The sequence below is a fragment of the Malaclemys terrapin genome, chromosome 7, assembly GCF_027887155.1.
Source record: "Malaclemys terrapin pileata isolate rMalTer1 chromosome 7, rMalTer1.hap1, whole genome shotgun sequence".
NCBI classification, from domain to species: Eukaryota; Metazoa; Chordata; order Testudines; family Emydidae; genus Malaclemys; species Malaclemys terrapin.
In genome coordinates, this window is record NC_071511.1 from 3,362,069 (window position 1) to 3,383,900 (window position 21,832).

Here is a 21,832-nt window from a genome sequence, read left to right on the forward strand (position 1 = left end):
CTGCAGAAAGGGCTGCATTTTACTCTCAAGGATATCGTTGCTGAAGGCCTCAAACTAGCAATTCTTACGGGATCAAGGCACGAAAGGTCAGGATCACATGTTGTGAAGTATTGAAAGCCTTTGGGATGGAAGGCACTACACTATACACAAGGTAGTCCAAGTAGAAGGGCAGCCTAGTTGGATGACAAGCTAAACATTCACCTCTACTGAAAAAACAGATCGTTGTTCATGTCTGTACAAGTTGGTAATCTCCCATTCTCAAATATATTTTTAACATGTGCATCTGAATCCCTAAGGAAGACTAACAATAAAGTGGGGGGTTGTGCATACAATTAGGATAGTTTCTTACTCTTCTGTTTTCTTAGGACTTGATTCTGTGAGGTACAGAGAATGCTAGTCCCAATCCAGCATGGTTCTTAAGAAGGTACAAACGGCCTCACTGGGTCAGACCAATGGTCCATCTAGCCCAATATCCGGTCTGCCAACTGCGGCCAGTGCCAGGTGCTTCAGAGGGAATGAAGAGAACACAGCAATATCCAGTGATCCATCTCCTGTCAGCCAGGCCTAGCTTCTGGCAGTGAAGCACATGCTTAACTTTAAACATGTGAGTAGTTCCATGGAGAGTCATTGGGACGTCTCTGTTCTTACTGTGAAGCACATGCTTGAGTGCCGCGCAGGAACAGGCCAAAACATCCAGCACAGTGGAAGAGTCAGCCCTTAACTTATTTTGAATAGAACTTGGATGAATTTTTGGATGAGAACGCTGATGAAACCCAACAAACTAAATTATCCTCTCTGTTATACCCAGATGTTTCAGATGAGCACATCTGAAACCAGCGGAGATATTTCTTTTGGCCCCTACTTTATGTGGGAAAACTATTGACCCCGAGGTGGCTGATAGAGTTACCAGCAGCGGAACAGAACGCTAAAGGCTGCAAATAGAGGCAATTACCTACTACAGACTACTTTTTTACCCAGGAAGCAACAGTTGTTTACTATATCCTGACAACTTTAGCATTAGGGCCCATTTCTTCTCTCATTACTGAGGTGTATGTAAGTAGCTCTATTGACTTCAATGGAGTTACGTGAATGTAAAACCCATGTGAGAGGAGAAACAGACCCTATGTTTTATTAAACCCTTTAAAATTTGAAACAAAAGGAGTGCTGCAGTAATGAAAACATACAGATTTGATTAATGCAAGTGAATTTTCTCAGTTTCTATTTCATGTCCATTATAAATTTAATTTATTTTATTTTTTTACTCTCATGAACATTGTGCCTGGTTTGTGGTGCTATTTTTAAGCTCTACTTGTGAAAACAATTTTACCTCTGCCCCCAACCTATCTTGATACGTACATAGGTAGGTTTCAACCTCCTGGAGTTTTGGAAGTAAAGTAAATGTGATGCAGAGAGCTGAGTGAATACTTGATTTTTGAGTTGGGGGGCTGAACTAAAAAGTTAAAAAACATTTAATTTGACGCAAAACATTTTTTTTTTTAGTTTGTTTAGTTTTCAGAGGGACTGGTAGGTTTTTTTTTTTTTTTTTTTTTAAAACAAGCCTCATTAAATTTTGAAATTGAACAATTTAACTTAAAAAAAACACACTGAAACAAAACAAAATATTTTGAAAAACTATTTTTTTCAACTGAAACTATTCACCAAATTTGACCCAAATTTGTTAATAGTTTCAGTTGACAAAACTGCATTGAATAATACATCTTTACTGATATTGCTCATTATGAATATGTTTCTTCAAAACAGAAGAAGGTAGAAGAATAAGAGGTACAAGTGAAGTTTATTTTTTAAACATGTGTGTCTAATATCCTGTATACATTAGGCAAGAGAAACTAAATACTTCATAACTATCATACTTGTCTACTATATGACTAAAAAGCAGCAAGTAGACAGAAAATGTGGCCTAAATATTTCAGAAGGTGTGAAATAGGGCAAGTGCCTCCTATATGGGACAGCAGCCTTTCAACTAGATCACATCATCATTAGGGTCATCCTCTGTTTTTTAATTACAAGATTATGTGATCCTGTTTCCATTAATTAGGCAGCAAACAACTGCTCTAAGTCATATAACTGCATCTCAGCCAATTATATTGTTTGACAATCCAAAGTTCTAATAAGACAACAGTGTATACATCATTTCAACCCAAGAGTTAGATCTCAAAACAGCAACCAGCAAGAAAAGTAGCAAAATTTATATTAGGTTATAACAGCAAAACCAGCTTTTTTTTTTTTTTTTTTGCTTTTTTTAATTTAAGTATAGTACCTAAAATATTCCCTTTCCCCTCACAATTAACAGATCTGATCACTGGAAAGTCCAGAACACAAAAAAGGGACTCAATCCTGTGAACACTTAGGCATGTGAGTCTCTTCTTCCATATGGCAACTTGAAAAACACCATTAAATGTTGACATCCAAGTTTCTCATCCACTCTGGGACTTCTGGTGACATGGAGTGAATCTAGTCTGTCCTCTGGACAAGAAGCTTACAGGGCAGCGGTTTAACAGGGGTTCCTAGGTTGGTCTTCTCCACTTTCACATATCGGGCTCTCCTTCATTTTTCATCTATGTAGTAGGTAACTGCAACACCCTTGTGATGTGGTTTGCTGTATTCCATATCTTACATGGCATGAAGATGTGTTTGTAATCAGACCTTGATCCTTGACCCTGCTGTTTTCTCACAACCTCCACCACTTGTCTTTTGGTGACAGTCCCCGAGTTTTAAACGCTTTGGCCCTGACTCGGAAGAGGTTCCTGGACTTAAGATGGCGTCTCAGATGGTTTTGGAGCTCTTCAGAGACAAGCAAATCTGGGTTCACTATTATACAGTTGTATTTTCATATTATTGCTGCTTCTCTTCGGCAGGATGGTGGCAAGATGTCCGTGAGGACAGGAGGGCAGACGGTCGGTGTTGACTTCAGCACTTTTGTGACAATTCTCACAGCACGTAAGTAAAATCATATTGAGGAAGTTACTCTACTTTTCATGTATCTATTTGATTGCAGCAGCACTACTGGCGTGAATAAAATTGCTTGCATGCATGTTGTTTCCAGGACTGGGAACATTCAGCTTTGCATTGCAATGGGACTATTCAGAAGCTCAAAGTTAAGCACTTGCATAACTCTAATCCTGCATACAGATAATGTTTATACAGTGCCTAGCCGAATAGGCTCTCAATCCTTCCTGAAGGGTCTGGATGCTACCATGAGCGACCGAATTATCTCGTTTGTCTGGGTCTTTCACACCACAACTCAGAAGTGAAAACCATTTTTAAATAATTGAAAAATGTTGTCAAACCACAAAAACTGGTGCAAAAATTGAGAGGCAGGTAGAGACCCTAACCCTATTTCCAACACTTTTTTTTTTTTTTAAACTGACTTGATTTCAAGTTGGCGTCTTTTTAATTTATGCTACTGGCATTTATGCGGCTGCCCTTAGCAGGATTACAGGGGCAGTAGTTTTACAAGGATGAACTGCTCTTCAACACTGCTCCAGTGTATTAGGCAGGCACATGATTTCTTTTAAATCCTAGCCACATGTGTCTGATTCCTCCACCTCCTTTTGTTTTGAAGAATAAAATGTCTCATTGGTAATAAAGCAAATACTAGTGTCCATTAGACTGTCACACTTACTTTAATCCTGAAGGCAGATCATCTTTCCAGCGATAAGTCTAGACTGATTCCCATTGACTTCACTAAGGGCTACCGGATACTCAACACTTCTGAAAATTGAAAGTTATTTTTAAGTGCTCAACTATGAACTTGGGAGACTAACTTTAGGCATCCATTTAAAAAACATGACTCAAAGTCAAATCTTTCAGATTCTTATGCACTAGTGAAAGCTGCTTTCAAGAGCTGAATGAAGCGTGGCATGTCCGGTCCACATACGGTCTTTTACAGCTGGACCTTCAGGCAACAGTTATCTGTTCACCCAATCAGCCCTCTGAAAACTGCATCAGAACAGGACTCTCCAGGCCTGGATCTCATCCTCTGCTCATAGAGAAGATGGTCAGACACCCCAGTGACACTGCTCCACCTCCACTCCTCCCCTTTCTTACAGGCACACTGCCCTTCCCTCTCCCTTATGCTATTTAGAAAAAAGAATAAGCCTCTACCCCGATATAACACGAATTGGGATATAACGCGGTAAAGCAGCGCTCCAGGGGGCGGGGCTGCGCACTCCGGTGGATCAAAGCAAGTTCGAAATAACGCGGTTTCACCTATAGCGCGGTAAGATTTTTTGGCTCCCAAGGACAGCATTATATCGAGGTAGAGGTGTACATGTTCTGTACTTCCTTCAGTCTCTCTTTGTAGGGCATAAGATTTTTGTATATATACCCCTATTCTGACATAATCATGATAACAATGCAATGTTTCCTGTCTATTAACCAGTGTGTTATTATCAATGTTACTGTTAAGTTTCCTGTGGAGGTTCTATGTCAAGGGGCTTGCTAAACCCCAGATAGATTACGTACACTGAATTTGCCTTCTCCACCCAATCCGTTACTGTATTGGAAAAGGCTTTCAGGTTACTTTGACATGATCTGTATTTTGTAAATCTGTGTTGACTGCTACTCAATAAGCCCCTCCACTACATATTTCTACAAATCGATTTTCTTATTATGTTTCCTACTATTTTATCTGCAATATTAGGCAGGCTCATCGACCTATCATTATCCCAGCTGTCCTGCCAGTCCAATGTAAAGGGTGGAAAGGCACTAGCCTATGTACCTGGAGCATCACTACTGTTTCCCAAGATTTATCGAAAAGCCGAGACTCCCTCATTCAGTACACTCAGGACCAAGTATCTCATACTGCAGATTTCTATTCTGGGCCAAGTTTATCTGGGATGCAAGTCCACTGAAATCCTCTCTCCAGTGATATCAATGGTCTTCCACCAGAGAAGAGTTTGGACCTGTTATTTATTCATTCACTCTTTCTTTATTGAATGTTAACTCCTTCACAGCCTCATTTGCCTCCTTCATCTTGTACTTAGTGAATTCTGGGAAACAGATCAAGGGGTTCAGTCACCTCTGATTTCTCATTTTGTCTTTCCTTTTTCATAGAATCATAGAATATCAGGGTTGGAAGGGACCTCAGGAGGTCATCTTGTTCAACCCCCTGCTCAAAGCAGGACCAATCCCTAGACAGATTTTTACCCCCGATCCCTAAATGGCCCCCTTAAGGATTGAACTCACAACCCTGGGTTTAGCAGGCCAAGGCTCAAACACTGAGCTATCCCTCCCCCAAAAATGTTTTCTAAAATATATGGAGATATACCTATCTCAGGCTACATCTACACTACAGGGGGGGAGTCGATTTAAGATACGCAAATTCAGCTACGTGAATAGCGTAGCTGAATTCGATGTATCACAGCCGACTTACCCCCCTGTGAGGACGGCGGCAAAATTGACCTCTGCGGCTTCCCGTTGACGGCGCTTACTCCCACCTCCGCTGGTGGAGTAAGAGCATTGATTCGGGGATCGATTGTCGCGTCCCAACGGGACACGATAAATCAATCCCCAGGAGGTTGATTTCTACCCACCGATTCAGGCGTATCACAGCCGACTTACCCCGCTGTGAGGACGGCGGCAAAATTGACCTCTGCGGCTTCCCGTTGACGGCGCTTACTCCCACCTCCGCTGGTGGAGTAAGAGCGTTGATTCGGGGATCGACTGTCGCGTCCCAACGGGACACGATAAATCAATCCCCAGGAGGTTGATTTCTACCCACCGATTCAGGCGGGTAGTGTAGACCCAGCCTTATAGAACTGGAAGGGACCCTGAAAGCCCCCTGTCTTCACTAGCAGGACCAAATACTGATTTTATCCCAAATCCCTAAATGGCTCCCGCAATAACTGAACTCACAACCCTGGGTTTAGCAGGCCAATGCTCAAACCACTGAGCTATTCCTCCCTCCCCCACCCCCCCAAGGTAGGAGCACTTTGTAGAAGTGATCCTACCTTCCCACTATGTGTGAAGAAACTTCCCCTATTTTGCTTCTCTTCTTCAGCTAATACAGTTTGATTTCTGGGAATTTCTTACATCTCTCCTACAACTTCTGCTATGTACGCTGCTAAAAAACTGCATTCAAGCATTGTGTAATTCTATTGACAGATTGCCTTTCAGACCCATTGGACTTTCAGAAAGAGACAAATTTTCAAAGGTGACTACTGATTTTGGGTGCTTCCCTTTCTTGGTTATGTAAGATGAAACACATTAAAGGGGTGTGATTTTCAGAGAGCAGGTGCTCACCACTTAAATAAATAAGTGCTGGTGTAAATAATAATCACTTGTACAAGTATTTATACATTCATGAAAGCCAACCTCTCCCACAATCACTAGTGCTCACACAGGCATATATGAGCATGTCATGCAAGTCTATCCCCAAAATTGAATTAGCTTTCTTGGCTAAACTATATAGGGAAACATTCACTAACTGTTTTCTCAGGTACTATTGAAACTTTCCACATTTGACAAGCTTGCTAAATGCAGAGCATAATAATCCGACATGCTGAATATTTTCACCTAGGGCAGTCTTTTCAATTCAGAGTACCACAGGAGGTCTTAAGAAATAAGTAAAGGATGGTGGGAGTTATCTCTGCTCTCACTAATCCCCTCTTTTTCTGTACGTCCTGTTTTCATTACAGCCAAGGCATTTAGAGCTACTTGGAAGACTAGAGTGGTTAAGTCTTTTCAACAATAGCTGTGCAGAGTCAGCAATATAAATAAAACTTTCATTCTGATTTGTAAATAAAAAATCACTCATTCCTTAAGCTGTGACAAGACTATGAGGAGTAAGGAGCTTGGGGACGGGGAGAGACACGCAGATTTCTGGATATTACATACTAAAATGCATGAGCTTTAAGAGAAAGAAAGAAGGAAAAGAAATAAAAAGGCTCCATGTTTACTTTTTCATTTGTTTTTTCTACTTTCATGCAAGTGAGGATTTCATTAATTCTGTCTCCATCTATTTCCCAATATTTTCACTGCCTGGATAGTAATACAGGTGTAACCCCAGCCCTGAGGCAGGGCTTAGTGGTCTCCCTATTGCTTGCTGCTTGGAGTGGCTTCTCCCCTCTCACCTCAGGTCTGGAGTTCTGTATCCTGGCACTTGGTGCCTCCACCCAAGGAGGCCCCCTCCAGTGCCTGCAACACAAGGGATGCTGTCCCTTGGGAAAATATTTACTACCAAACAACATACACAATGCACAAGGGATAAAATAAGCATCCCAATCCCCAAAGTAGCAAAATAGGAACGGGGAACTTTATTAGAGCCAACAAACAGAAGATAAGGAATAAGGATGAATAGAAATAACTAGAACAAAAAGCAACAATACCTTAAACACTCCACCTGCCAGCACTTACAATGGGCCCAACTCCCCCCTAGTACTGACCTAGGCAGTGAATAGAAAATCACTTCTTTACTGGGGAATGCAGCACTGTCATCATTGGCCGTCTTAAATCTCACAAGCAAAATTAACAGACATGGGATATCTTACAAAGTCTTCACACCTAAAAGGATAGGACCTACTCTTTGCTAGTCTTTGGGCCAGCTTTGCTTTATATGTTTCTGTTCCCTTTACCCGGTATGTTGCTTTTCTCACAGCTGATCTTTCACACACAGGGATCTGCCACACTGCAGATTAAAATGAATCATTTTTAAAACCTTCCCTTAAAGGCAGGTTATCACTTAACTGGGTTTTAACACCTCCCTCTGAAGCAGCTGGTACAAACTGTGTTCGGAGACAAGACTGTGGACCAGCTGATGCACTAGTGTGATCCAATGGGATGATTCCTATATTCTGACAAAGGTAATTAAAAGAAATCCACATCATTTTGTTGCCCTTGAAATAACAAGGTTGGATCACACACAAAAAAGCACAAAGTAGCCTTGAAACCTGGCATGTCCTTGAGACTTGGCAGATCCAGTACTTCACCATTACAATAATACATGTCAGAATATCCCCTTATTTTATTTAGTTCATTAAAAATTGCCTACCCAAAGCTATCCATACACGTGCAGTTAATTTTAAAATGCATACACATGTTTAATGTGTTAAGGAAGGAAACTATCTTGAAACAACAGCGTCCATTAGGTTATAATTATTAGAGACAGCAGTAAAGAATCAGCACATTACTTTGACCGGATTGTCTGTGCTTGGCTTTAACTAGCACCGAACGCATTTGCATCAGAGCAAGTCAAACTCCACTTTTATTTTTTCACTAAATGGCGGCATTTAATGTCACCTGTCAACACACAATGACCTCCTAGACCAAGAAAACTGGCAGCATAATTTAGATTAGGGAGTGAGGCGAAGCATCCACCTCATCCCCCAGCCAACTACTGTAACTGGCAGTGTTTGAAAGGGCAGCCAAAACTTCACCTCTTTCTGCTGAAGAAAAGGAAAAACAGAGATGGGAGAAAGTTATCGACTTCCAGGGGAAATGAAGAACAAAATAGCCAGCTCATTCTAAACCAATCCATTAATTTACCTTGATATTTTAACAGAATTTTTCTAAGCACTGCAATAGGTTGACCTGTCAAGTGCAAGCTGTGTATGGAGATTAAATGGCATTTTGGGGGAGAGATCAGCTTTATTTTACAGAATAACATGCAGTGTCTGGAGTTCTCTCAAGCAAGAAGTTTTTAAGCATTGACTGCTAACTTAGTTAAAAAGCACAATATCCCCTGACAAGCTGAATGCCAAGACCTTGTGTGCACTTTTTAAAATGGCAAAGAATTATTAGTTTTCCTACAGAGAGAGAGATTTCATCCTGATTCATCGTCAAACTGTACTTAAAATTAAGAGGCATGGGCAATTCTGGATTCCTTGACTTTTTAAATTAGGGTCAGATTAACTCCGAGAATCCAAAAACAGTAGATCTGCTAGAGGTTGCAATTCCTCCGAGTGTTGACTCTAGGCCCAGCTCTGAGCAAGGCATGGTATGTAAGCTGCACCACCCAAGCATTGTTAATCATATAGCCTGTGACTCTCAGTTCCTCCCCTGCATCCATCTTGCAATGGAAGTCATGTGGGACTGGGTTGTAGGGGTGCTGATGGCACACTACGCTGGCCAGCCGGGGAGTGGGGGATGAAGCCACGGCACCAGTCCTAACCACCCACCTTCCCATGGGAAGCAAGGGAAGTCATCAGGCATACTGCACCTGCTTACTTCTGAGTTCCCAGTCCCAGGGTTCAGGTGGAAAATGCAGGGACATGAGGGGAGTTCTTACTCCCTGTTATTCCCTCACACCTCACTCCCTGTTATTCCCTCAGCCCAAGTCAAGTCAAGAGGCTTTACTCGCAGTGATGATAACGTTATGCATTAGGCTCTGTGATAGGCTATTTTAACAAAAGTATCTTCTGCTGTCTTTTGGCATTTCTGGACATATAACAATGCAAATAAAATATAATGAAGCCACAGGCAAGTCTGTTATAAAAAGCCGGAAGCAGGGGTGGTCTGCCCCTAACTAACCATTTATTTATCATTCTCTGGAACAGTAATGAAGATAATTTCCAGTTTACATAGTCCCTAACCTTGGCCAGCCCTACACTGTCACACTAATGATCAAGTTCTGTTGGACCTCTGCCACCCCACTGAGATGAATGGGCTGGTCTGGAAATAAGAACCTGACCCAAGGCTCACTGAAGTTAATTGGAGTCTTTTCATCAACTTCAATGGGCTTTGGATCAAGCTCCAAATGTGGTCTGAATCCATTTCTAAAGTAGTGGGGCTGGCCAGGAAACAGCAATTTCCATTTCACAAACAGTTTGATGTTCTGAAATGTGTTTTACATATAGGAACAAAATAAGAGCTTTTGAAATTTTTCACATGCTGGAGAGAGACTATATCAGGGGTTGGCAACCTTTCAGAAGTGGTGTGCCGAGTCTTCATTTATTCACTCTAATTTAAGGTTTCGCGTGCCAGTAATACATTTTAATGTTTTTAGAAGGTCTCTTTCTATAAGTCTATAATATATAACTAAATTATTGTTGTATGTAAAGTAAATAAAGGTTTTTAAAATGGTTAAGAAGCTTCATTTAAAATTAAATTAAAATGTAGAGCCCCCCAGACCGGTGGCCAGGACCCGGGCAGTGTGAGTGCCACTGAAAATCAGCTTGTGTTCCGCCTTCGGCATGCGTGCCATAGGTTGCCTACCCCTGGACAATATCCTCCTGATTAGGGCACTAGCAGAGTATGTGGGAAACCCAAGTTCAAGTCCTTACTCTGTCTGATTAAGAGCAGAGTTTGTCATCCCACTCCCAAATCAGAAAGAGCAGGGATCTCCCGTGGCTCAAGTCAGATCCCTAACCACCACGCTATCAAGTGTTTGAGTCCTTCTTTTCCTCCCTCAGACCGAAGAAAACTTCTTAATGAAAATGTCATCAAAACCCTTATATTTCTACTCAACATTTTGGTTTTGTGGAAAATTCTGACCAGCTCTATAAAACACTATTTCAGAATTTACTGACATGTCCAGTAATAAACCAACAGATTCAATTATGGAGTTTATCTGTTGAGCTGGGCTTTAAGCAAAAAAAAAGGAACAGAAAAAGAATGACTTCTATTTGTCTAAAAGTGTTCAGGCTATTTGGGTTTACTAAACAAGACACTGCAGATGTATCTACATAAAATAAACTACAACAAAATGTCTAATATTTTATCAGCTTGTATTTTTATCACTCAATATGCACGTATAGCCTTGGAGTTTGTTGTCACCTGTGAAGTAGCATCACTATTCCATATTAACCTATCAGAGAGAGATTTTGATTGCTTTTGAGGCGTCCCAAGAAAGGGATGAAAGATAAAGATTTAAAACAAAACTGACATTTTATTGAAATCAAAACTTTATTGTTTATTGGGTTTATTGTTTTAAATGGAATGTTTCCATTTGAAAATCCAGGCCATCATCAGAGGAAAGAGGAATCTTCTTAATAGACCTCATTTACGACTGGGAGCCAAGGATTGTGAAGAAACAACACATTATTCTTCCAATGAAACAATTAAAGATCCATTACGACACAATGGAAGTACAGAATGCCTAGGCTGTGGGGGTACCACCTCTTCCTCTTCGTCAATTAATAATAATCCAAATCAGCAGACCATTGAGTTCAATGGAGCTACACCAAATTTACAACAGCTGAGGATCTGGCCCCCAGAGTTTAGTTATTTGCAAAGGCACGGTGTACCTTCATATCAATTGAATTATGCAAAAGTTCTCCAACTATTATTGTATTTCTCTAGTTTCCTCCAAATTGCTTCCTCCTACTGCAGCTATTGCTAGAAACCAACCGCCCAGGGAAAACCTGCAGCCATTAAAATACTCACAAACATACAGTTAACCCAACTAAATTTTGTACAAGCTACCTTTTATAAGGCCCCCAGTACAGAAGCCGTACAATGAGTTGGCATCAACTCCCACTTCTGTCTTTAAGGTTTGGCACAGCTATTAGTTAGAACAAGCTTGGGTAAACATATTACCGCCCCCAGAGTTCAGGTAGAGGTGGGTTCTGAGTTCAGTTACAATCCCTAGCAGTTTAAATGATAGTTGCTGTGCCATAATCTAAAATAAATTGCTTTTCACAAGGCGCCATGTAAGCTTTCGCACTGCAACACTGAGGAGGCTGCTGCCTGTATCTCATCTGAAATTCAAACAGCACAAGAGCTCTGCCTTTGAACTTGCATCCTCACCTCAAGCAGAATTAGTTCACTCTGCGGGTTCTTTGAACCTGACTTTTGTGTTCCAAAAGCAATACTGGGGGGAGGGGTAATTTTTGTTCTCAAAATGTCTGTTTTCCCCCCACACACACAACCGTCTCTGCTATTTGGAAACCATTCATTATTTTTCACAGTCTTCCCTCCCTACCTCCGCACAGTTATGTTTGGCTTCACCAAGCAGGACTATGCAGCACATATAGCCAACTTCTCCAGTTCCAACACTCCTATTCTCTCCCTCCCACAAAATGAAAGTGGTGGCAAGCTCTCCTCTCCAAGTGCACAGTACAGTCTGACACTGCACAGTATGAACGCAAAGAGATGTAGCAGCATTTCCAGCCTGTATTGTACCATACACACGTCACCTCCTGCTGAGTAAACTAAGCTTATTGTTATGCTAATTGTGTGCGTTTACAAACTCAAACTCACCTATGAGAGACCATAAGGCCAAAAATTCTAAAGGGCAATAGTGATACAGTGGGTTTGCAATTCAATCCCTCCGACCTGTCTGAAATCTCTCTGGTTTTGGCAGTGAAGGTGAAAAGGCATCTCAATTAACTCTCAGGAAAGAAAATGTAAGAGAAGTCAGGATTAAGCAGATCAGCCTGTTTCTTTTAAACACTCTATTGAATGATTTTATCTTAAAGACAAAATACAATACAACCTGTACCTACTCAAGATCAACCATGCACAGATGCTGAAGTCTAAACAGTGATTCTTCAAAAACAGACTGTTACCAAACTTAATCTAGTCTAAGTGATCAGGGAAAGGAAATGCTTCAGTCCCCCCCAGAAGAAACAAGACTACTGGATAGGTCAAGCTAACAACCAATGAGAAACAAAACCATTGCACAATCATGCTGCATATTATCTATTATAGCAAAAGATAAACCCTAGTTAGCATAGGTATGAGTTATCATTCTCAAGTATCTGCTCTCAAATCTACAGAACTAACTTCTTTGTGTTCACTCTTCTTTTGCAGGGTTTCGGTTTTCAAATGCTGTATTTGAGTCAATAATTAAAAATACAAACTCACTTACATTTTGGTTAAGTTTCTTCATTTACACTATGCTACTGCATTCACAGTTTCAAATGAGTTCAACATTTGGATATTAAAGGTGAATTCTCAGTCTTTTCCAGTCATTTCCAACAGACTTTTCACCCAAATCATTGATCCCAATCAAAGATCCATTCCCTTTTATACACAATCTCAACAGGTTTTCACCCATATAAGTAAATGGCAAAACTCATTCATATAAATTATTTTTAACCATCACATTGCTCTACATAACTGAGTATTTACACAGTTCTTATCACCATGGTTTCGGTGTCCCTTACACATTCTAAGCTATGTGCACAAGGATCTCACACTCTCTTTTTCGCCCCTTACCCCTGCAGCCTCAGGGAGACATTTGTTGTAAATACTATCCCTGGGGGAAAGGGAGGGCAAAGCAATAGTTTTTACATTCCATTCTGCAAGTGGTGAAGGTCTTGGGTGTTCTCATCATTCCGATCCACAACTGCACATCAGCTGCCTAGAAATTCTGCCTCCGACCAACGGACAGTTCCATTGGTCCAAAGAAACATAGCTGCAATGGGAGATGGAGACCATGAAGTAGCCTGGGAACTTATGATAAGGTAGCCTGGGCTAGTCCAATGAAGGCTTTGAAGACAAACCTTTAGCTTGACTCAGTATTCAGTGAGTAGCCAGAGTTTAGGGTTAATATGCTGTCTGTGCCGTATGCTGTTGAATGGGCAAGCTTGTACAAGACGCCCACCCATCCATTTTCATTCCCAGGTACAGTGTGCTGAAGTAGTCAAACCTAGAGGTCACAAGTGAATGGATCACTGTATCCTGGAATATACCGGTCAGGACCGGGTACAGACTTCTGGCTGGCTATCGGCCGAAGAAAGAATTTCTAGCTCTTATTGCTCCTTCAGTATCTAGTAGCAAGGCGTGTCCAGAAGAGCCCCAGAACTATTTGCCATCTCGATGATTACAAGGTAGGCAGACTGAAGCAGTGATAGAGTGCTAGCTAGTTCTTCAAAATGTTTCCCACATATACCAAAACCAACTCCACCGGGCCCAGGTTTAGCTGTAGCCAGCTGCTCTTTATCATGCTCAGAGTTACAAATATGACTGCATTTTAAAAATCTAAACAAATAAGAGAAAATAAATGTAGGTGCTATCTGGCTTAGGCACTAGGACAGCTGGGTGATGGTGCTATTTGCTTTGATGTCCTTCATCAACCAATCATCCAATTAGCAAAAAATCCACCATTCCTACACACTTTGGGTAAACCACAACAGCTGCTAAACATTTCAGACACACACACAGAGCAGATGCTAGCCCCAAAAGAAACACTTTAGAACAGTCACATCAATGTCCCTGCTTCTTCTTTGTATTATTCTGTGTCCAGGATGTATCCCCATAGACATGTAAGCATCCTTGAGATACGGAACATACAGCTACTCTTCTTGATTTAGCAAGGGAATGTTCAAACACACCTGTTCAAATGTTTCCATCAAAAGAGGACTCCCGTATGCATCAAAGCTCTCTTCACATTAGTTTTGGTAATAGAAAATACTTTGAGCAAAGCTGTCACCAGTATGTTTTTATTAGTGAAACCCATCTGTAATAAGGCAATTCCTTAGCTGGTTACTGCCACCATTCACCTTTTCTGAATGTGTTCAGGGCAGAATTAAAATACTGTATTTACAAGGGTCAGAAGAGATGATCTGGTGGTCTCTTCTGGCCTTAAACTCTATGGCTCTATGTATTTAATCATCACATGATTTGAAGAGTGATCAGATACAGACTACTTATGCCCTTTTCACTAAATGTAGCAAGGCACATGGGTAGGGGAGACAAAGGAGGAATGTGTTTGTATACATACCACTAATAGCACAATATGAGGAATGAGAGGAAAGATGTCGGGTGGAAAACCTAAAGTACCAGCATACCAGAAAATATAAAGTTACTAGCAAATACACAAAGATACAAACTTTTCTTAATGCTATGTAAATAATGGAACAAATATATTTACTTCTCTTAGTTCGGGCTGCTCTTTTGGGGCTAGCATCTGCTCTGTGTGTGTGTCTGAAACCCCTCCTAGTTTTATCATTCAGGAGTAGGTCTCCTTGTCATTTTTTCCATTCTAAATCTCCAGTTGAGGCAGTCTCTTTTCTCTTGAGAATGAGTTTTCTCAACCTGTAGCCATGTTCAATGTCCCTCAGCTGTGGTCTGGTCTGTCTCCAACTTATTCCTCTCAGCCACAGCCCCAAAAGAATCCCAGGACTGCGTCTTGCTGCATTACCTTGACAACTTTATGTTGTCATCCTTACGAATGTTGTATGGCTGTGGCATCATCTCATCCAACCCACTCTGCTATTATACTTCAGCACATACTGTGCCGGTAATATCACAGATGCCATACAATCCCCACTGGAGCTAAAATACAGGGGTCAGGTACATATATGTGCACATGTATGTGTATAATATAAATAAATATGGGTGCATTTGTACACAATATAAAATTACACCTCATCCCACTTAGCTCTTACATAGCACTTTTCATTTATATATCCTAAAGCATCTTACAGAGGCAGTAAAGCATCATCTCTACTTTCAGATGATCCAGTGGTCATCAGTAAATAGTCATTTACCAACACTTGACTAGGAGTAGTTACTGAGATCCCAGAATACTATTATCTCATCTCCTATTCCCCTACATATAAAATAAGCAGCAAATATAGTACTTCAAATACTCCTCTGGGCAGACATTTTTATGGTCACCACTGTAACAAACAACAATCCTTGTCTAAACTGCACTAACAGTGTAAAATGCCAAGGTGCTGATCCTTCAAAAAGGTTAATAAAGGATCAATTGAATATCATTTCAATACTAGATTAAGTTTTTATTTTAAAAAATTGAATGGATCATTTATAACGATAAGGAAAGTTTTTCTGGTTATTCAGAAGACAGTTATCAATATGAGTAACAAATCAAGCATCTCTGTATTTACTGTTCAATCTCATGACATCAGACATGTTTGATACACACTTTATTCCAACAGTATACACCTCTACCCCGATATAGCGTCGTCCTCGGGAGCCAAAAAGTCTTACCGCTTTATAGGTGAAACTGCGTTATATCGAACTTGCTTTGATCCGCCGGAGCATGCAGCCCCGCCCCCCCGGAGCACGGCTTTACTGCGTTATATCGGGTCACGTTATATCAGGGTAGAGGTGTACAACTATAAAGGACCTATGAAACATCACTGATTTTGCCTTTGTAGTGCTCTTAAAAAAAAATCAATCAAAAGCAAAGGAACAAACAATGCTCAGAAAGGAAAAATATAAATCCCAAGAAGATGTGAACATTTAGAAGTGCACTATGACCGAACAGCAAATTAACTAAATCGCCTTGCCTTGAAATGTTTATTCTTACATATTGCATCTAGACAGAGGTGTAGTTGCCAGAAACAGTAGATGCGCTTCACCCACAATTGTCTCTTTCATAAAACTGATTCCCCCTGGGAGTGCTGCAGTAGTTTTATTACCAACTGAAAAAGACACTCTCCACTGAGACTGTTCGCTAATCACAAAGAAATTTTGAAATCAGTTCTTGGAAAATGCTGCAGAGTATGTATTACACAACACACCTGAGGTGCCATTGAAAGCTTTAGGACACTCTGCACAAAAACAAAATAAAACCCTTTATTTGCCATCCAAAAATCTCATTTGCCTCTGTTCATTTGCATTTTGCTGAATCTGTTTTTGGTTATTGTTGTGGGGGAAGGAGGGTGGGGTTGGTTCTGTCTGTTTGTTGGTGGCTTTCTTTTTTTTTTTAAATCATTCAAAAAAGATAAAGCAAAAGATCTCAACAGATGCTTCCAGATTGAATGTGCAAACAAAGTAAGAATGTAAATCAGCGAAGCAAGCTAGGAGATTGCGCAAGTGTGGCATTCACATCTCTTCTCATCACACCCAAGAGTTAATTACATTGCTGAAATCAGACTTTGAGAACATGTCACAAACAGATGCCTCCTGCCTAGAAGAAAGTTCTTTGATCATCCTCACTGGCCCGCTCTAATTCCAATGGGCTGCATCTTTTCTATAACACGCTGCAAGAGAATTTTAGAAAAATTAATTTGACATAAAATGATGTCAGGAATAACATGTATGATAAAGAATGTTGTTCTCCTGATATTGAAAAGTTGACATTGGGGGTTAAGTTTTTATACAATGTAAGGCCCAAATTGTACCCTGTCCAGAGATCTGCTTGGGTAGTTTGCAAGCTCCCCGACTCCCTGGGTTAATCTGTGCTGGCCCCAGTGTCGGTTAGAGTCCCTGGAGAGCAGTTACGTAAGGTTTGTCACTCCAGTCACATTCTGGGGTAACAGCAGTTTCTACACCATACCAGATGCCGCCAATCCCTTCTTTCTCATTCTTGTCAAGTCAGCCTTACCAAACTCATAACAGAAGGAAAAGAAGAGAAGAGAGACAGAACACAGCACAAGCAGCTATTTAGGAGGATGAGAAAAGGTACAAAAGATGCATCGGAGAGCACAGACATAAGGGAGAAAGTTGGAGATAAAAAAGAATGGTGTCAACTTAGGGGAAGATTTTACGCGTGCAGAGGGAGGGCTAGATATTCATTGCCAATCACCACTCTGCTTTTCTAGCTGTATGAAACAAAAATGGCCTTGTACCCCAGACTCAGTGCGCCTCATTAACAATGGGAAAGTATCTATCCTGCCATTTATTTTCCTGCTTCTGTACCTGGAGGCTATAAAGTGTGAATCTCATGAAAGCAACTACTTTTATGGATCCAGCCCTTCTGTCACATTCACTTTCACACTGAGTTAGATGTCAGATTTGTACCACATGTTATTCTATTACCACCTTGAAAAGGAATTCATTTAAAATGAATTTTCTGGCTTCAAATGAACTTCAACTATCATGTAAGCCTGATAGAAAAGACCAACTTGCATCTCTTCATCTTGTCTTAGTCCCTTTAGGCCAGGTGATAAATTTGGTTCAGATTCAACCGTAATAGATTTTATTTTTTAAAGCAGTTAATGCTTCCATGCAATTAACATTCAAGATGACCCAATGTAAAAAACAACGCAGCAAATACTACAGTAATCCATTCCTCCGGCCTTTTAGATTGAGAACAGTGGAAATGAAAATGTAAACTTTGCAGAGATTACAAATATAGAAACAAATCCACAAATGGCTGCTGTTTGTAAATCCACATTCTCTTTTCTTAAGCCCTACTACCTCATCTTCCTTTTGCTCTTTATACCAGAACACAGAAATTACCACTGGCAGGGTTCCTTACAGCTAGGCTCTAACAAAGGAGACAGATGCTCCAATCACATTAGCCAGTTAAATGGTTCAGCATGGATACAAAAATCTGTCTGATGCATAAAGTAAAGGCAAGCTACTACATTGCACAGTATTGGAAGAGGGATAGCATGGAAAATATGGATAGTATTGAAGTACAGCACAGTATTGGACGAGGGATAGCATGGAAAACAAAATGCTGATCAATATTACTTTTGATTTTTTATTTTAGATCCCATCTGAAATTAGCTGTGTGTTTCTGACCACTTTTCCACAAGGAGGATACTGTTGTCTTGAGAAATTGTAGCAGAGAAAAGCAAAGAGAAATCAAGTCTTGAGAATCAGACCTTTTTGTTATAAAGCAGACAACCTTTTGGTGACCTGAGAAGTTCCCCAAATGATTACAGGGACTGATAAAGTTGAGACAGGTATTTTACACATTGGTAAAAGGTTAAAAAAAAGAAATTAGAACTAATCTAAATATTAGAAAATGTAATCAAGACCGGGGACTCATGCATATCTGTTTCATATTAACAATAATAAACACACAGAATATGTCATTGAACTGACACAGATGTGATTCAGAGACAGTCCATTTTAGCCTGGTGATGAAGGGGCAGCAAGGTGGGATGAAGATAATGCTTAAAAGAAGATGTCATGATGGAGAGAATGGATTTTTTCTGTTACCAAAGTGTCTCATGTTCTTGTATTTTCCCCCCTTGAATCACAATAGGACTCATTTAGGCTCATTAGAACACAGACACAAATTGTACTATAAAGAAGTTATACATCTTAAAACAAGTAGTTTAATATGCAGGGCCAGCCTTGGGATGAGCAGGACCCCACGCAAGAACCCTTGTTGGGTACTGAGAATCAGCAATCACAAGCATACGCTGGCAATGACAAAAGCTAAATCATTCTTTGTTTTTAACACAATATGAAATAATGAGCAAAAACGTGTCATTTTGTGCATATTGCAGGGCAGATGGGAAAGTCGGGCTTTAAGTTCCTTTCCCTTAGGTTGTTGCTGTCACAGTGGAGGAAAGCAGGCCAGGGGTTGCTGATGCTGAATTCTCGAGCTTCCCTTACCATCTGAGGAAGTTGTCAACTTTTAGTCCAATATATTCATAATTTAGACGTGTTTCTGGATTCTTAAGCAGCTCCTGGATTCTCAAGAGACAGCCAATTTCAGAGTTAAAAAAAAAATAGCAGAACTAACATGGTATTTGCCCCCCACTACCCTGGTTTCTCTATTTTCCTTGTCTTCATCTGCCTTGTTTGTTTGGACTGCAAGTTCTACAGGTCAGGGATTGCCTTTTCGTGTGCTTGAACAGTGCCTAGCTCAACTGAGGCCAAATCCTGATTGGAGTGCCTAGCTACTATTGAAATAAAAATATACTAAGTTGGAAGTGTAATTTGCATATGGAAGTGTAATGTTAGGAAGGTATTTTAATACATTTTAAGCTGTCTTTTAATGAAGTTTAGCAACTGACAATTAAGCAGGACTAAGTACTTTAGCTCTCAGCAGACCTGAAACACATGCTCTTTTCACCATGGACCACATTTAGACATGTCAGCTCCATGGTACATAGTTGCAACTGAGGTGGTTAGTATAAGGGGACAAATGGGGAAACAAGCACGCACTGAAACATTTTCCGGCCTGAGAGTTCCTGAAAGATGTGCAATCTACCTGTCTGACTAAAATTCCAGAGGAGTCAAATTACTTAAGATGCTCAGCACATTAAGTGTTTTAAGACCATCCCTAGTCTTCAATCATTCTAGGGTCCCAGCCTGAATGGATACACATCTGAATTCTTTAAACACTAAGCGAAGCACAGAACTGGAGCTCTTGGAGGCGTTAGCTTTCAAGGGTGATTACCTCACAGATACAATACCTCGTACCAAGAAAACATAGGTATTCATAAAAAGCTAAGGAGCTGTTGTTCCCAGCACCATGACGCCCTCTTTCACTTACTAAACTTGACAGTAAAACATTATCAAAGCTTATAGCCAAGAGCTTAAAAGTATTTACCAAATTTAATAAACCTTGACCAAACATGCTTAATCAAAAATAGTAGGCCCTTTAGTAATGTGAAACTATTGAACCTTGTGCATTATACCCTGGCATCCAAACAATGTGACTTTGGTATCTCAAATACCTTTCTCTTCAAAGAGCAAGGGTTTAAAAGAAGTGCTTTTCTCTTAAAAGAGCAAGGGTTTAAATTTGACTCCCAGTACAGCGTTTCAGAGATTTGGTTTGCATAATCATTTTATTAAATAGATTTCTGTGAACTACCTGGGGAATCTCCGTACAAATTACCAGTAACAGCTCAAATCTCTCCCCTTAGCCTCAACTCTTGTTAAATGTATTTAAAAGTACAGGGCCAAATGGGGAAGCTACATTAATTTACACCAGGACAATTTGGCCCAGCAACTTTAGCAGAAAAATTAAAACTTCCATAGATACTCATTGAAGGCATTTCCCTACTATAATCAGTCATCAGTGTCCATCCAAGCTAAAATTCTCAGATTATTTCCTACTGTGACCCTATGGCAGGCAGGCACTTACAACTGGTTCCTCACAGATGTATGCCCACAATGCTTTCCTTCTGATCCCACTTTGCTTAAAAGGAACAAGGGAGGAAGCAGCACCTTGGGGCTCGTTTGCTGTTTAAGGAAAAATCATTTGTAAATGTCAGAGAACATTTACTTGAGTACAAACCCAAAGACAGGGAATGGGATCAAGTTAGGGTAGTAACAAGCCACCATTGCTGGGGAACTTTCCTTCCCCTATGGGTCAGTACCCACAGGATGGGAGCGCTAAATAGATAACAAAATGTATTTAAAACTAATACTTCAGAAATTCAGTTATCAGACGTAATTAAGTGAATTAGAACAGGCAAACATCAGTAACCTCAAGATACAAAAATCAGTAGCCTCAAATCTGAATTATACTGGTCAGTTAGCTACATGTCTCACCACCTATTGGTGTTTCTATGGCAACCCTCATCCAGGGCACTCAAAGTATTTTTCATAACACTTTAGTGAATTAAGCCTTCCAACCTCCTTGGCAGGTAAGAAATATCACCCCCATTGTATAAATGTGGGAAATGGAGGCAAAGAATGATTTGCTTAAGCTTATGAGGAGAGTGAGCAGCAAAGTCAGGATTAGAACCCAGATCTCATGATTCAGAGTCTGTGCTTTAGAGCACTCTATAAATATTCCAGAAAAGATAACTCTGTCAAATAGTGCTGCAAGTAGTGGAGTTGATGTTAAATTGTATAAATATTTTGTAAATCAAACTATATCATCTGGCTTTAAATAAAGTGAGAGTGAGACAGATCATTCTAACTTTGACCTTTAAAGTCACAGCTGCTTGACTGAAAAACATGTATACGCTACATTTTCGAAAAAGTGATGATGGTTTTGGGGCCCATTTTAGCTTGTTGGTGCTCAGCACTTCGGAAACCAGTTGTTTCTAAGTTGTATGAAGTTGGGCACCCACAAGTCAAGGCATTCAGAACCACTAAGCACATTTGAAAATTTAAACCACTTCTCCTATAATGAATGCAAAAGCTACATTAATAAAATGATAAGGATGTAGAGCTACACACACAGAAAATCAAGAAGTGGAAAAGTTAAGGAGTCTAACAGCAACATTAACTTAGACATTCCATACATCTTACAAATTATGTGGTAATACCACCACCACCACCACAAAGGCTGATGGGATTTTACTCCAATTTTAGT

General features: G+C 40.3%; 1 protein-coding gene across 7 annotated transcripts in view; it reads right to left on the reverse strand.

Annotated features, from left to right (window-relative positions):
• FHIT (fragile histidine triad diadenosine triphosphatase) overlaps positions 1-21,832 on the reverse strand; it is a 1,028,576-nt gene that overhangs the window by 690,140 nt on the left and 316,604 nt on the right. The window contains exon 1 of one of the 7 annotated variants that reach the window (XM_054036276.1): positions 3,644-3,668. The exons of the other annotated variants lie outside the window; for them this stretch is intronic. The gene's annotated coding sequence lies outside the window, so the exon portion shown is untranslated. Of the gene's footprint in view, positions 1-3,643; positions 3,669-21,832 lie in introns of those variants that run through there. 7 annotated transcript variants of the gene reach the window in all.